The sequence below is a fragment of the Cydia strobilella genome, chromosome 7 (genome assembly GCF_947568885.1).
Source record: "Cydia strobilella chromosome 7, ilCydStro3.1, whole genome shotgun sequence".
In the NCBI taxonomy this organism is placed as follows: domain Eukaryota; kingdom Metazoa; phylum Arthropoda; class Insecta; order Lepidoptera; family Tortricidae; genus Cydia; species Cydia strobilella.
In genome coordinates, this window is record NC_086047.1 from 6393253 (window position 1) to 6411272 (window position 18020).

The following is an 18020-nucleotide window of genomic DNA, read 5'->3' on the forward strand; positions in this document are numbered from 1 at the left end:
AGTCCGACTCGCACTTGGCCGGTTTTTTGTTATTCATTTGTTCCAGTAAAGCAACTCTCAATAATTGCTATTAAGTTCTGTATCGTTGAAGAATAGTTTGGTCAACGGGATTTAGACTATAACTATTTATTAAATAATATATTAAAACGGGTCACTCACGTATTTTAAGACGAAAATCGCTCGACTGTGCCGGTCCGCCAACGCAAGCTCCTGATGCTCCTTGGTACGGAGTGAAACATGTCGAGCGATTTTCGACTTAAAATACATTAGTTAGTGACCCGTTTTAATATATTGTATGTGTCTGACGGAAGTTTAGGTATTAAAATATAACTACATATTTACGAAGTGGCCATAATTCTGTAATTACTTCGTTTACAAGCAAAGTTCTTGTTTAACCCCTAGTGTTTAAAATTACCCGAGCAAGCGAAAGATTCCAAATTTTAACGGACGGATAATTAACGGATATATTAATGTCTAAGACTTGTCTTGTACGTACAATCAACGAATCTTTGCTTCCAAATAACGTTAGGAACATGAACATTTAAACAGGCTAACTCCGTGACCCCGCATTGCAATACTTATCTTAATGTGACCACGAATTTGCTAAGTCAACTCGTGCGCAACTCTGATTAATGATTATCACTATGAGCAATTAATGCCGATGCCACGGTGTTATCATTATTAGGCACCTTATGAAGTTGTTCTTTCAAAACATAGGTACGACATTTTATTTTAATTATTTGAAACTGAATTAATACCTACAACATTTCCATAACAAAATGAGTTTACCAATTTTCATATTTGATTTATCTGATTACAAAATTATACAATCTACATACCTAATAATTTTTCGCATACAATAAAATTCATTACTTTCACTAGGTATATAAATGCAATAAGTGCACGTTTTCTTTGCAATGATGCAAAAGTATACAAAACAATACTACACCGTATGTTTTTATTAATTAGCAAGCATTTACCAAACTATTTGCCGTTTTTTGAGTAAACTGTTCCGTTCTTAAATTTCCGTTACCGGTATTACCGATCATAACTTTAAAAACCTTTTTAGATATTAAATTTATTACATAAACGTATCAGATAACGTTATCCAATCCAATTAAATATAACGAGTAGCTATTCAAAAAGTTTTATAATCGATTATTGGTTGTGGGTGTTCGTCCACGCAACAAAGTGCGCGACATTTCACGGGTCACTGATGACAGAAACGACAAAAAAAAAGAAAATCAAACTTCTTACCTCTTAAGGGGCCCACTGACTATCAGTCCGCCGGACGATATCGGCCTATCAGTTGTTCGGAACTGTCAAATTTTTGTTCTAACTGACAGGCCGATATCGTCCGGCGGACTGATAGTCAGTGGGCCCCTTTACAGCGCAGACTGAACGATTGTGCGTTTGACTTTGACAAAATCTAGCTTTGACAATATTCAAGTTTGCCGTTTCAGAACGCTATCGATCGATCGTGCGTTTGATTATTATTCGCTTTAAAAGCGCAATAACCTGTAGAGCGAGGGTTAAGTAAGGACATTCTCGTGACGGCCGGGAGGACAAAATGTAGGTACCTATTAGGGTACCCCCGGGTAGGGGTCCGGGAATTCCCGGTTCTCGCCATACAAACACAGTACCGGGAGCAAAACCTAGTATCTATTAAATTATTTAGTATGGGGTTATATATTGTGTTACCTCATATTTTAATTAAAGTAAACGTTATAATTTAATTTTATTATAAGAAGATCAGGGTATAAATAAAAACCAAAGTTCAAAGTGTTTTTATTTGTGAGTATATGTCAAACTGATTACAGTGGAGGTAAATAAATATTTGTAGCACTATACCCTGCCTGATGGCGTACAAAAACTTGAATAATTTCCTTACATACTAACATGCGAAATAAATTTACATATCTATATAAATACCTAGTTATTATTAATATTAAAGTCATGTCAAATCAGAAGCGTTAAAATTATACAGCAAAAATTCAGAAATGGTGTAAAAACAATTATCAATTACAAATGTCAGTAGTTTGTGCTTAAACTGATTTAAGGGTAACATTCTGAAATGGACAGGCAATTTGTTATAAATCTTACTAGCTAAGCAGAACACACTTTTGCGCATTAGGGCAGTATTTGCGGAAACAGGAAAGAGATTCTGAGGATACCTGGAATTTCTAGCAAATACCTCAGAGACCGTCCTGAATAGTGTTGGGTTTGTTTTGATGTACATCGCAATTTCAAAAATGTAGAGGCAGGGGAATGTAAGAATTTTCAGGTCTTTAAAATGTGGTACACAGCTATCTGTTAGGTGAAGCCCTAGAATCGCTTTCACGCATCTTTTCTGTGCGATAAAGACGGCTTCTCTGTTGACTGAATTACCCCAATAGATGATCCCATATCGTAAGGTTGACCCAACGAAACTGTGATAAGCCATCATCACAGCTTCCGTACTAACTTGCTTGGAAAGTTTGTACAAAGCGAAAGCATATTTATTTAATTTTTTACAAACTGTCTCAGTATGAGCTGTCCAATTTAAATGATTGTCAATTTGGACACCTAAAAAACTTGTATTGCTTACTGATTCTATAACGAAACTGTGATAAGCCATCATCACAGGTTCCGTACTAACTTGCTTGGAAAGTTTGTACAAAGCGAAAGCATATTTATTTAATTTTTTACAAACTGTCTCAGTATGAGCTGTCCAATTTAAATGATTGTCAATTTGGACACCTAAAAAACTTGTATTGCTTACTGATTCTATAACCGTTCCTTCATAATTGCAATCAATGGGTCTCATTACTTTTCTTTGATAAAAATGCATTATTTTAGTTTTATTTAGATTTATCGTTAAATTATTGTTCTTGAGCCATTCAATTATAGTATGTAAAGTGTAATTAATTTCATATTCATAGTCTCTATCATCTTTGCAATAAATTACTACTGTGCTGTCGTCGGCGTAGAGTACCATTGGGTAGTTAATGTGACGAGGAAGGTCATTGATATACAGCAAGAATAAAAGCGGACCAAGCACGCTTCCCTGCGGCACTCCATACACTAAATCTCGTTTTTCGGACCTGTAACAAACCTGCCTTTGTGATTTAAGACATATTTGTGACAGTTCAGTGTACTGCTCTCTACCACTTAAGTACGATTTCATGAGATTCAATACATTGCCACGAATGCCATAGGCACTGAGCTTCTTGAGAAGTATAGAATGATCGACGTAGTCGAATGCCTTCGTCATGTCCATATATATAGCACATACTTGTTCTCCTTCATCCATTTTTAATATAATGGGGTGCAATAAATGAAATATGGCCATATTAATGGTTTTTTGCTTCCGAAAGCCTTTTTGTTCTGATGCAAACAGGTTATATTTTTCTAGAAAACCATATATTTCTTCATAAATAACTTTCTCAAAGATTTTAGAGAAGACTGTAGCAAGGGCAATAGGTTTATAGTTCGCTAGGTTCTTTTTATCACCCTTTTTGTGGAGGGGCTTTACAATTGTCGGCTTAAGTTTATCAGGATAGATTCCTTGAGAAATACTAATATTTAATATGTGACTTAATGGATATGCAATAATATGTGATACATGTTTAACTACTTTGGTGCAAATTTCATCGTAACCTACACTATTCGTATTCTTCAGTGTAATTATAGTTTTCATTACACTATGAGGAGTCGTTGGTCTAACATATACGGACTGAGGACAATTAATATTTATGGTCTGATACTCTGTGCTTTGGCTACTACACTGTATTTGATCGACAAAATAATCATTAAATGCATTGGCTATTTTCATAGGTTCAGTAACAACCATATCATCTTTTATTACGTTAGATATCGGCTCTTTTGGAAAATTTTGTTTCATTTAATAATGACTTGCCATGTTGCCTTACATTTGTTTGTAGCTTGTCCTATAAAATGATTGTTTTGAGAACGCTGTGTAAGTCTTATAATTTTTCTTAATCTATTACTATATGCTTTCAAAGCTGCTCTGTTTATCGTTGTAGGATTGCGTCTATACTCCCATAACATTACCCGTTTCTTACTAGTACAAATTTTAATACCGCGTGTAATCCACTTAGGTTTCTGGTATACACTAAACTTAACTGTTTTATAAGGAAAACATAGTTTATAGAAACTTAAAAATACATCAACAAAAGCGTTATAGGATAAATTAGGGTCTCTGTTGTTTATTGTCTCAGAAAAAGATAGGCTCTCGAGGCATTTACCGAAGCGTATCAGATTCTCCTTACTGTAGTCGCGTCGTTTTAGTTTCCATTTAGTTATAGTACATGTTTTTTTTACAGGACATTTTAATACCTGTGCTGTGTGGTCAGATAGTCCGAGCTCCATGACTTCACCCTTACACCCTTTAATGTTATGGCCAAAGTTATCTAGACATGTTTGACTACATAATCTGGTAGGTTCTCGTATTTCTAAGTGCAGGTTATGACTTAAAAGTAGATATTCAAACTGAAGTGAATTATTATTTTTCTTCAAAATGTCGATATTAAAATCACCACACATTACAATTCTTTTGTCCTTATTATCTGTTATTCTATGAAGTAGCATGTCAATTTTGTCAAAAAAGAGATTAATATTCGAATTTGGTGTTCGGTATACACATAAAATTATAATACTATGGCACAGTAACTCTATGGCACAGCATTCTATAGCACATTTAATACAAAAACTTTTTATAATATCTAATTCTCTATAAGTATGTTCTAATCTTACAAATATACAGGCTCCGCCTCTCCTTTTGTCTCGGGAGAAATACGCGGCAAGTTTAAAATTAGCTATGGTGACGAGATCTTCTGTACCGTCCAATAAGAAGTGCTCGGTGATGCACAACACGTCAATAGGTCTGTTGTTACTGGAAAGCTCATCTAGTTGTACTGAGAGTTCATCCGCCTTAGTTGACAATCCTGCTATGTTTTGGTGTAGGATGTTGATGTAGTTGTACGAAAAAAAACCGGCTCGTGTTCCCGCTTATCGTTCAAATGATGTGCCAAGGCTTTTATTTGAGCGTAAAGTTATAACGCACGATCGTGCGTGTCGGGACGTAGTTCGTATATGTTTATTGTTTTTTCCGATTTCGTGATTTATTTCTTTAGGGCCATTTATTGGCAGAACTCATTGCTTTTGGATGTAAATAACTTCAATGAATCTCTTTTTTACGATCACATACGTCGCAACTCAAGAAATGATGATGATGAGACCAATTCAGAAAATAGTGACGATGAAACACTTATCTCGAGTTTAGAGCTTATTTCGTATCTCTGATCTCTAATAATTGTTAGTCTCCTACTTGCACACGGTCTGTTGTTTATCATAGCGGAGCACTTACAAGAAGCCATTCAGCTGAAATTAGCATATAAGTAGGATTCGTCATTCATAATGTTATGAGCAAATTCTAGACTCACCTCAATCGGTTTCATTATCAAACCGTAACCACGCACCAAATTTGATTCGTTTCGTGTAAAACATGTGAAAAACGTTATGTTACGATTTTGTAGATAAAAAACTAACGAAAACTATAAACTTAATTTTGTAGAGGTCTAGACGAAATGATACGATCGTGCGGTGGGGTTTTGACTAGGATTTTAGGGGGAGGTTTTTTTTGTATTTTATTTTCCTTCTTTATGGCTTAAACGCATCATAAAGGCCAAATATACACTGTCAAGCAATTTCCTTCAGTAGAAAAGAGCATCAAATTTGAAAAAATGTAGGCGCGAAGGGTTATCGTCCCATAGAAAATTTGAATTTCGCGCCTTCGTGTATATCCATATATATCCTTGCCAAGGCTTGCCATTTTGAAAAATTTCCAAACTAAAAAACGAAGCAATTATCAACTATTTATTTCTATAAAAACTTCTATACTTATATGGGATGTGGCGACGGTTATAATGGGTATAGGTACAATTACAATACGGTTAACGACTTTGTATGCAGATTAGCAGTATTTTTTATTTCCGTACTAGCCTCTGTTGATTCGTTTTCTCAACATTTTTAGGTGTTTGCTTTCTGAGCTTTATTTTGCACATATTAAGGTTAGTTTTACAAGCAAATGGTTATTAAGTTGCATAACAAAAATTGTGAAGGCAGTAAGATATTGCAGATTTAAATATAAATTAATAATTTAGCTTTGCTGCCTTCAATTTATTTAGGACAGTCATCCTTTATTATTATGTAAATATTTTAAAACTTTTGAAGATTACAGATACAGTATTCAAAACAAACACTGCAGTACTGTGCCAATTTTGTATACAGAATAACAATTAAGTACCTATTGCCTTTGATCACGATGTTTTAAATAAATGTAAATTATCAAACAAGAAAACGCATAATCAAAATTATTATAATACTCTCGCTGATCAGTCAATGAAATTTTCGCTCGCACTTTTTTCCCATTAATAATTCACAAGTCAACGAGCCGTGCGTTCTAATAGTGTGGTGAAGAACACACGAAGCGCTACAGCGCCGCTCCCCGCGGCGTTGTTCGATCAATCGTTTCAGATTTTAGCGTATAGTATAGTCGGACGGTTTTAAAATGTCGGAATCCACTTAAAGGATTACCTACCGATGAATGGCATTGTTGTCTTTTGTTAAGCCCAACCGCTAATTGGCTGTGCTGTGCAAAATGGAATGCAATAACAACAAAAGATTCCATACAGATAACAACCTTATCGCTTGAAGAATAGAGTTAAAATTGCAATAGCAGGTACTCGATATAGAACCTTTTGGAAATTAAACATGAAATTACCACCAGGTGTGGAATTTTGTTAAAGTCAGGTACATGATGCTATATAATATCGAGTACCTGCTATTGCAATTTTAACTCTATTCTTCAAGCGATAAGGTTGTTATCTGTATGGAATCTTTTGTTGTTATTGCATTCCATTTTGCACAGCACAGCCAATTAGCGGTTGGGCTTAACAAAAGACAACAATGCCATTCATCGGTAGGTAATCCTTTAAGTGGATTCCGACATTTTAAAACCGTCCGACTATAATAATAATAAAAATTTGAGGCGATAGAATAAAAGTTTCACTTTAAATTTTTATTTTTATACCTGCTGTAAAATGTCCGAATTTAAATAAAATAGGCAGTTATTCTCATATTTCTTATCTAAAACTTAACGAGTTCAAGTACATGGTTTTAGTTGGTAAGTATCTCTCTCCTTCCTTGCCGCATCCGGCAATGGTGACCCCATCAACAATTCTTATCCGGATTATGAAATGCCCTAATGTGGCTCGTAAAACCAAACTTTGTCTTGAAGACGCGGCCACGCGATGCGCAATGGTGGCAATGGAGTTAATAAGTAATGTAAGTATACATACTGTACAACGTTCATGTTCATACAAGGTTCGATCGACGAGCTCGGCGCTGCAATGTTTCGTGTATTCCGCGCCTAATACCGCGATAAGAGTCCAGTGTAATAGAGTGTAATGTCGTCCGGCATGTTGGCAATTAATTGAAGTCGAGTCATTGCACGCGCACGCGCAGTCACTGGCCTGGTTAGTGCGGTGCAACTCGCAACCCTACTATTGGGCGCCATTGTACGGTCAAATTCTGAACATTATGATTATGTAGAATACAATGTTATACAGGACTATATAAAAAACAACTGCGGTTTTAAGGCTGCAAAACAAGATGCAGGCGTTAGAAATATGACAACCGGCGCCAGAATTGAATGGCGACGTTAAGGATTTAGCCCCATACATGTTGTTATATAACTAAAAATAATTTTCATTGAATATAAAATAGGGGCGACCCCGCATTGCCATCAGAAAATTAAATTAGTAACAACGCTCATTAACGCTGTTTTTAACATTAGACTGGAGAGGAGAAATGTATGATCGTCAACGCACTAGCACAGGTGACAGAGTAATACACGGTATCAGTTACAGCATTGTTATAAGTCATGGTTTGGCTTGAGTTTACCCCGTACATTTTTTTACTGCCTATACTTGGCTGAATATCCTATACGATAATGACTGACAGGTTATGAACTTTCTAAAATTACTGCTTGAGCTCCTTAAGTGTGAAATCCGCACACTACGGTAGGTTTACTTAATGCGTTCATTCGTGCTAAGTTTTTGGGTCAAGCTAACTTAAGTGGGCGGGGTCATTGGAAACCGACATGCAATTATTTGACAACTAAATCCAAGTATTGCAACTACCGTTGCGCTTTACAAATATAATTATAGTTTAGCATAGTAGCTAAATCAGCCAACCAGCACGGATATGCTGGAAGCTTTTATACGGCTCCGGTTATCTACCTAGACAGGGATTGAGTATAACCCATTAAGTATAACATTTTACCAACATACCTGTTACTATAAACTGAAATATATATGATACACTAACTAAAGGAAAAGTGACCAAATCCACCGGTGGCGGAGGCGGGAATCAAACCCGCGTCTTCAGCTTACTAACTACTGTTACATAAAAAACACAAATCAAAAATATTTCATAAAATAATTTGATTTGTTCCCTACTCGTACAAGTAGGATATCTGTTACTGTGTTCTTCTCACTGTTGTCTTATAAGTTCTCATCATTTTTGGTTCATATTCAAATATTGTTTCTAAATTCGCTGTTTTCTATTTGAATTTGGATACCGCTTTACGTCTACACATGTAAATCCCGATTAAAATATTATCCACCGCAATAAATTGATATGACATGTAAATGTGATAAAATTACTTAGGTGCGTGTCATTTTTTTTTTATCGTGTTTTCATGTTACATAATTTTCTTTCTCGCGACGCAACGTCCATAATTGGAGGATTTACGGTAAAACAAAGTGGGTGTTGCCAGTATTGCCACTGCCAACTTGCTAATCGGTGTTTGTATAATACGAGTACAAACACTGCAAGGTGTTTATTCGGCATACGCAAAATAAGACGTCTTACTGGCGATATTGTGAGCAGTCGCGGCGTATTACAATTATACCATAGCATAATTTTTCGTAACATGTGTATTGGTTTTTTTCATGTCACGCACGTCTGACCAGTTTTTATACAATTTACCTAGTTTGCTATTATAATTACCTACCCATTATCATTACAAGAATCATATTACTTTTACGGCCTTAACTCGCCTTATGTATTATAACTGGTTATTATTAAACAGAACCAGGGTGCCTAGCAAACATGCCAATCGTTTTCATCTCTTAACATCAGGCGATATCTTTGAAATCTTTTTATCTTCTATAAATCTATATTATATAATTCCCAGGCCTTTTCGAATAAGACTGCGCCAATATTAAAAAGAATGACAGTAATTTATACAAATAGCCAAATCGTGTCAGCTAATAACCATTCAAATCATAACAATTCGAGACGGCATTGATTTGTAAAAAAATCCACTGAGCCTATGTCACACGTTTGAGAGGTCACACCTTTATCAGATAAAATTGCAAGTGGAAGGAGGCCGTCTTTATAATAGTTGATAATTGGTGACTATTGGAACAACGTGACGGGCGACTAGGGGGCTCTTGCTCGGTGTACATAATATCAATTTGCCCGTTGGCCTTGGCACACTGGCGTAGAGTTTCTCTTGATATTGGGAGCACGGCTAGGTTCCGTCACTGAGAAATTCTAGAGAGCTACAACAGGAACTAGGTGTTTGGTGCTAATTGGATTTGGTATTGTTTTCGGACACTAATGGAAAAAAGCATCGTGTATTTTGTAGGAAGTTTAAATATTGTATATATGTGTAGATGTTTAGATGTTTATAAATAAATAAATAATAGATAATAATAAATAAATAAATAACTTGATAAGGTACTACACTAAACTTATTGTTATCATTCGCGTGTGCATTTTGCTGGTTCTTATATTGTATTGTATATTTACTGGCGAAAGTGAGAGGCACGGGCTAATTATAACAAAATTATATCATTTTGACATCGGAATGTGAGTTTGAATTGGCCTACTTAACTCGATCTATTATGTGTAGCTTGAGATATTTCCCATTTAAATATTCCATGAAACTACATTATTTGAGAAATTATGATAATATTTTCAAGGTGTCTTCTAATTCGTCAAGTTCTCGTAATGTTTGAGGTTGGAGCACACTAAAAAGCTCGGCACCAGACTAGCGCCGCCCCAACAACTTATCCACTCATCGTCAACTAGTCGTCAACCATACGTAAGCACGTAAGGGAAGCATCTCAACGCCTCAGAGATCTAAGCACGGCTACGGCTGGTAGACAACGCGCTTGCGAGACAGCGAGCAGCGAGTTTACAGCGCCTATGCGACAGTGGCGGACTGGCGGTGTCTAGGGCGAAAGCAAGGGCGGTAAGTACGCGGTGACAACCAGCTTCTAATAGCGCGGTTACTGCGCGTTGTCACAGTATGAAGTTTCCTACAAAGAATAGCTGAGCGGGTTGGGCTGAGAGAGAATTGGTTGCTTTTTTTGTGTTCTCCAACCTATATTCTTAGGTTCTCATTTGTTTGATGTTTGTATTTTTGTTGTTTCATTTTTTGACATGTTCCCTTATACTTTGGGGCTGAGATGAAATTCTCGGACGAATTCGGATTAAATCATCAGTTCTATTAAACTACTCAAATATTAGGAAAATAAAAATGTGGACAGTATTAGGCAACTAGTTAAACTGCATGTTCTTAATTAACTAGTATAATACAACCTACAAATCCATGTACAAGTTTAGTTTTGTTAATTTGTTAGCGGGAAAACCGAGTCGACATACCCGATGTAACATGTCGTGAGGCTCATTAAACCGACTGTGGCAAGATTTTCGCAACGTTTGTTTAGGCGAAAAAGAATTGTGATTTTGTTTACAATGTAGCCTCGCAACTCGCACTGGTTTGTCAATAGTAAAGGCAAACACGGCATTTCCTATATAATTACTAGCCTTTACGAACGTGCATTCCTTAATATTGCCATATAATATTTTTATTTTTATTGCATGTTTTGTACTTATATTTGCTTATTAATACAATTTTATACATTGAAATATTGTTTATATTAAAACGGGTCACTCACGTATTTTTAAGTCGAAAATTGCTTGACATGTTTCGCTCTATAACTAGGAGCTTATTTGGAAGCACGTGTTGGCGCACCGACGCAGAACATGTAGAGCAATCTTTGACTTAAAAAAAGTGAGTGACCCGTTTTAGTATATGTAATTTGCTTTTAACTTTATAAACCACTAATCTTTATTACATGTGTTGACTTCGCCAACACACTGACAATTTGTCGTAGATTGCTGGCAAAAAAAATCTAGGTACTACTGTTACTGGTTAACCCGGAAATATACAGGAGATTGCTAAGAAATAGGCTGTTTATATAAACTCTCTCTTTCAATCACTGTTTGATTAAACCACTACCACCGGTTAATCAAAAGAAAATTCCTAGGTACTCTTAAAATTGTATGCGGATAAGCCCTGCATGAGGTGGTCAATTTTCCCAACCTCGATCAAGGTCGCGCATAAAACTGGCGGCATAAACCTCGGCCTTAACTCATGTCACCAGGACGAGAGCTAAGCCTCTCGCTGCCGATTATCAAATGGTTTAATGAAATTTAATACATTTAAGACTCTTTGTAGAACTGACCTCAATCTCTCTAGTATGCGCTGGTAAGGCTGCGTGGCTAGAGCGCACATAAGACCGCCCGCATGGTCGCCGGGCGCTACCTCATAGCACCGAGTGCGACTCCCGTAGAGCTTATCCGCCCATGTCCTGAAATAGAGACATTTTTATCAGTAATTTAATATAATAAAATAGCCCAAACTCTCTCACACATGAGAGGAGGCCTGTGCCCAGCAATGGGACGTATATAGGCTGTATTATTATTATATTAATAATATAATAAATGCAAAAGTAAATCTGTCTTATTCACGTTTAAACCGCTAAACCGATTGAGGTGAAATTTAATGTGGAGATAGTTCTGTGGAAGGACGTAGGATAGTTTTTATCCCGAAAATCATCACTTTTGCTATGGCATCACATGAAATTTGCTATGGAAATTGTACATGGAAATACTAATTCTACGCAGATGAAGTCAGTAATAATCGAACGAGCGAGCGAAGCGAAGTGAAGTTCTTTACATTCAACTTGGAACACACGGCCGGCTAGTGGCACGTCCCGGCATTTTGATGTTTTTAAGCTAAACTAACAGAGGATAGTTTGATGGATAATAACTTAAGTAAATTTGTTCTAATTTAAATGAAATTGGGTAATCGTGTAGTTGAGGGCATTATATTCCAGTCATTAAATGAGCAGGCTCGATCAAGGGGTTTTTAAGCTAGAAGAGCTTAGCTGGCTAAAAAGCTATTTGTGAGGGATCTTGCTATTTTGATCATCTTATTTGCAAGAAAGTAAAGTCGAATTTAGTATCAAATGAAAGTGTTCGGCTTATACAAGTATTGTTTTTAAATTTCCCATTTTAAAATAATGAACAAGATAAAAACGAAATAAAATAAACATAATATAGACATTTCACAAGAAACATTACGGCTTACCACAGATACATGTTTATTTTAATCTCTATGGTGACTTCCACAGACTTAGCAATAAATCGCACGCGATTTTCGATCCATTGCCAGTCGGCTATATACTTAGTCAAGTAGATGCAACAAATTCAATCGCTCTATATAGTTATTGGCAAACCGCGAGTTCTCAGTTCGGGGCGAACTACTAGTTACTTAAAATAATAAATACAGGAGCGATATTCTTACGAGTATGTTTAAATCTGTTACGGATTTGATATTATATGATACGATCGCTTGCGCTTATTGGTGCGCGCGCAATTTTCTGCGATTCGTGTCATATGCACTTCGATTCATATGAAGGTCATATCAAAACTACTGAATTGTAAAATCCGAATCCGCTACGGACGGACTTACAAGCGACTTTATTACTTGAATAAAATCTTAAACTCGTTTACTAATGCTGAAGCAGAGATATCGCATAATATATAATGTTGCACATACTCGTACAAAGCAATGTAGAAGGCACGTAATACACATACCTATTCTTAGATTCAGACAAAGTATTTAAAGATAATAAACAAGACCTTTCTATTTTTATGTCACACCGAAAACATTTAACTATAAGCTGTTAACATTCGCGAATTTTATTGACTTAGTGACATAAGTGTGCTAATAATGACATCGATGACCCTTAACGAAAGATCGCGCATAAAATAAGCGTAGAAAAGTTCGATTTCGTACTTATATAAACGATTGGTTGCGGATCGTTGTCAACCAGTTTATCTAAATTAGGCTTTAATATCAATCGAATTAAAATTCGAGCCGGGTAACTTATGCATACCCCATTTAATTAATCACGTTTTATTTTACGAATTATAATGTTCTAGCTGACAATAAAATTATTATATAACATTGGTTTGGTCTGATTTCATAAACATTAGATGTAGATTATATTACCCAATTAAACTATTTTTTTATATTTCTTCTTTGACGACTGGTCTGGCCTAGTGGGTAGTGAGTAGGTAGTGACCCTGCCTGTGAAGCCGATGGTCCTGGGTTTGAATCCCGGTTAGGGCATATATTTGTGTGATGAGCACAGATATTTGTTACTGAGTCTTGGGTGTTTTCTATGTTTTTATGTATTTGTATATTATATATGTATAACGTTGTCTGAGTACGAGTACCTACAACACAAGCCTTCTTGAGATTACTGTGGGACTTAGTCAATCTGTGTAAGAATATCCTGTAATATTTATTTATTTATTTTATTTCTCCTCTAGTAGTTATAGCGAACATTAGTTGACTAGCAATACTCAAAATGATACACTGCGATATAAGGTTTATTTTGCTTTGGGCATAGAGTAACTTATACTAGAGCGGTACTGTCATAGTAAATTTTGTAACCCCAGGAAATTCACTGCCATCTGTCGACACACTTTAAAACTAAAAATGAAGATTTATAAAAATACGATAGAATGTATTTAAATATAGATAAATGATTTTTTTTATTTGCATTAATTATTTTTATGATTTTGACCCATGTTCTTTCACTGATATGCGTTAAAATTGTTAAATAACAAACGAAACAGTCAACGCCATCTATACGACAGTGGGCCAAAACTAGTGGCGCCCTCTGAACGAGAATCAAATTTTCTTGATTTTCGAGGCACGTTTTTTCCTTAGACTGTAAACATCTATTACGGAGTTATATCTATCTTTGCTTTGGGTAAACAAACTCATTTGGTCCTTGTTTAAAGTACTTAAATTATAGAAGTTATTAAAGTGTAACTTTTATTGTATCGCCACAAATTTTTTGGCCCGTCTTTAGCATGTCACATTATGAATTACAACATTTGTAAAATTCTACTTTATTTCTAGTACTTAGAGTTCATAGTCTTTAAAATATGTTTCATTATCGGTTAGTCCGATTCCGGTTACAATACTTTTCACGAAAACTGATATTTGCTTGTAATTTCATACAACATTTTAAGGACAGTAGACCTTATTAACCTTAGATACGATAAAAATACGGCAAATTCTACGGTGAATGGCAAATGGTTTACAGTCACATACGACTTTATTTTCGAACGTCACGGACGTCACGATTCCGTCAAACAATTACCAACGGTTGGCTACTCGCAAGCGTGTAGGCATCTCGTAAACCCCAGTGTAACGTGACCCTGAGATCCTTAACAACCTATGCGTAATCGGAGAGCTTACTTATACAGGTTTCTTTATTTCTGTAGTCCGCGCGTAGCTCCATTTCGTGTTAGCTGAATTACATTGGCATTGGGCAAGCTTTTTTAAGATAAGTGTAATAATTTTGTAATTCCAAAAATATGCGTTTAAAAACCAATACTAAAGTAATTAACTAATAACTATTAGAAATTAGTCAATTTAAATTTAATAGGTACTTTCAGATTAAATTATTCAATCAATGGAGCACTTAACAGAAGCAAAAACACTCCATCAAAGAATAACAGTAGGTCAAATTATGCGCTTAAAACCCACATTCAAAGTAAGCCAGTGTATTGACGGCAAAATGAATCTGTTTTTAATAGAGGTCAGACGGGACGGGCACTAGCTAATCTCTGTCAAGATTATAATAAAGAGATTGGCATTATGGGATTACTTTTGCAAAACAGCTCATTCAAAGTTTGAAGCATTCAAACATCACAATATTCTATTGACAGGTAATATTACAGAATAATGAGCGTACAGCGCCATCTAAGATCATTTAATTCCAAAAATCGTTGTAATATCATCAATAAAATATGCAATCCTTTTTGAAATGTTGCGTTTGCGTAATAGGTCATGTGAATTACACTTAGCAGTGCCAATAAATGTCAATCTGTTAAATTAACGAGCTCTATCACCGCCTATCGTGAGCATCTTCTGATTGTATCATTGTGTCATTTGTTTTAAGTACGTACGGAATATATTTAAACTAGAGGTTCTTTGTAGAAACATTTGCAGCTGTATCTAAATAAATATCATCTTGTCCACGGCTAAACTAAACGGCTTGTAAACGGCTTGATAGAGAATGCCTCAAGGCGTTAAGTCCGCCATTTGTACTCTTTTTGTGTAAATTTGTGCAATAAAGTTTAAATAAAATAAATAAATAAACCAACATTACAGGCCAACTCGAGTTTTACTTATTCGATCTGTTTCCGATATTACCCTGATCTGTCAGTGTCATTTTTTTATTTTAATAGAGAAAATCGTGACATTGTTTATTACTCCTAATTTTATATTCGGCATTTTATGTATAATTAAAATTTATTGATTTTTTTGCAATTAATGGCTTCTTTCGTCTTTCAAATTACCGTTTTTTTATCTTATTTAAAGTGATTATTAATTGCATGTTAGACAATGCCAATTATCACGTACCTAAGGTTTAGCTGTTAGTGCAGATTGATTGAAATAAATAAAAGAAATGAAATAAAATAAAAAAGTGACGTTTTTGGTTGGAGGAATGTCTCTTTTGACACTGACAGATCAGTATCATATTGGAAACAGATCGAATAACTAAAACTTGAATTGGCCTGATAGAATAGCTATAAAATTGTTGGTTTATAGCAGATTAATAAATTATATCTATAAGCATGAATAAGGTGCATGACATTTTTCCTAGGGCTTGTGAACAGTTGCAAAATTTGCTAAATTATACTCTTAATAGGTTTCGCGAAAATGTCATATTTTCTTAGTATTAATTAAGGCGTGCAAAGAATACCACTCGTCAAATGGTTGCGGCCGCGCCGACTCCATGATGTAAATACCTTACTATTTGCCCTAGCACTGATCAATGTAATTATGAGACTTATTTAGATAATCTGTTATTTAGCATTGAAATTTATCTCTAGTTACTTGGCCAATCTTTGAGAGTAATAAGACTAATAGTAATGAATATACGATGTCGGTGTTAAAGGCAAACGAGGTTTAATTACACTTAGGAAACTCAAGCCTGATTTATTGAAGAAATGTTAAGGAATTTATAAACACAAATTACATAGGTAGCTGCTTCGATTACAAAAACAGTGAAGTTTAATTACTTCAATTGTTATGAAATTACAGATCATCCTTTGAGTAGTAGTGAAACTAGTGAATAGGAAACTAATAAATACAGGTCAAAAATATTAATTTTAGAATACCATTACCTATTATTTGATTGTTAATTTTCGTGACCAACCAGATACCGAGACATTTTGACAGACTCACTGACAGATAAGAATTGAGGAAAGATAATTGCGGCCATGAGATCTATTGATGATCAAAATCTTCAACGCACAGAAGTTATTCAGTTAAATTTTCATGGCAGTGAAAGAAAAGCTTGGAAGCCTCTTATCTATAGTTTATTATTTGACCGACGCCTTATTTAATATCCTCTTGATCTAATTACTGCGACCCGTTAGACAAACGAAAGCGTGCCGTTTTTTGGGTGACCAGGCTATTGTACGCAAAAACCACGTTTCAAGGCACACGCGGGGTCGCGCGACGCACGCGCAGCCTCGCCTGCCAAAATAATAACCAATCACAATGCAATAATTGTTCACTAACTGAGCCCATAAGAAAGAATCTCACTAATATGTCAATAGACAATCGTGTTCTGACGCTACGTGCCAGCGTGCCTATTGTTAATTTTATTATTGAATAGAATGACGATAAAAGCATTTGTCTTCTGACAACAATCTCATTGTTAGTTTGATTAGAATTTAATCTGGTTCAAATAGTTTGGATTGCAAATTTAATTTTTGCACAGCGGGACAGATAAACTCTTTGGAGATAAAAACAGCAAGCCAAGACATGCAATAATGTGTCGAGTTAAATGAGCTGTTCGAAACGTCGTGAATACAATTATTAAGTAATCATCAAATTCGATATAATTGCGTTAGACAATAAGTAGCTATTGTATTGTTTGTACATTTATATTGCTAGCGAAGTGAAATTGAGGTGATTTGTGCAATAAAGTTACAATCGACTCGTATGTTTTGTGACAGATTTGTGATTTAAGTTGAATAAAACATGGTACGAATATTAAAAAAATGTTTCGATAGTAAGTAGGTAGTTAAGTTTTTATTGTGATATTTTTAAATAGTTTCACCTCGTCTAGAATTACCATTTTATTATCCACAATGCCTTCTGGCCACTTCGCTTTAGGATCGGCACTATATTCAAAGAAATGATGTCTGATTACGCGTAGATATTACGGATATCGAGGTCAAGGTATATTAGGTAATAAATCACTGTCAAATCATTTGTTTTTGTTAATTAGGTAGCAGCTTCTGTATCTTGTGTTCTTGTGTCTCTGTAGTACATATACTTCAAAATTCAAAACATACTTTGGTCAAAAATTGATACTTATAGCTGACTTGCAATGTTGCAAAAACAAACACAACTTGAACTTTACATAACGGATTAACGGGACAAATTAACTCAAAAGTCAATTAATACTAAATACCTCAGTTAATGAAAGAACGTTATTTCCTAATTAAATTTCACCATAGCGATTATGACTGACGTCACTTGACATTGGCAT

The 18020-nt window shown here is 35.2% G+C and overlaps 1 protein-coding gene across 1 annotated transcript in view; it reads right to left on the minus strand.

Moving 5' to 3' along the window:
* The window catches only part of LOC134743018 (mucin-2-like), an 80824-nt gene that overhangs the window by 40709 nt on the left and 22095 nt on the right, over nt 1–18020 (minus strand). Inside the window, exon 2 of the mRNA XM_063676284.1 lies at nt 11607–11732. The gene's annotated coding sequence lies outside the window, so the exon portion shown is untranslated. The remainder of the gene's footprint in view (nt 1–11606; nt 11733–18020) is intronic.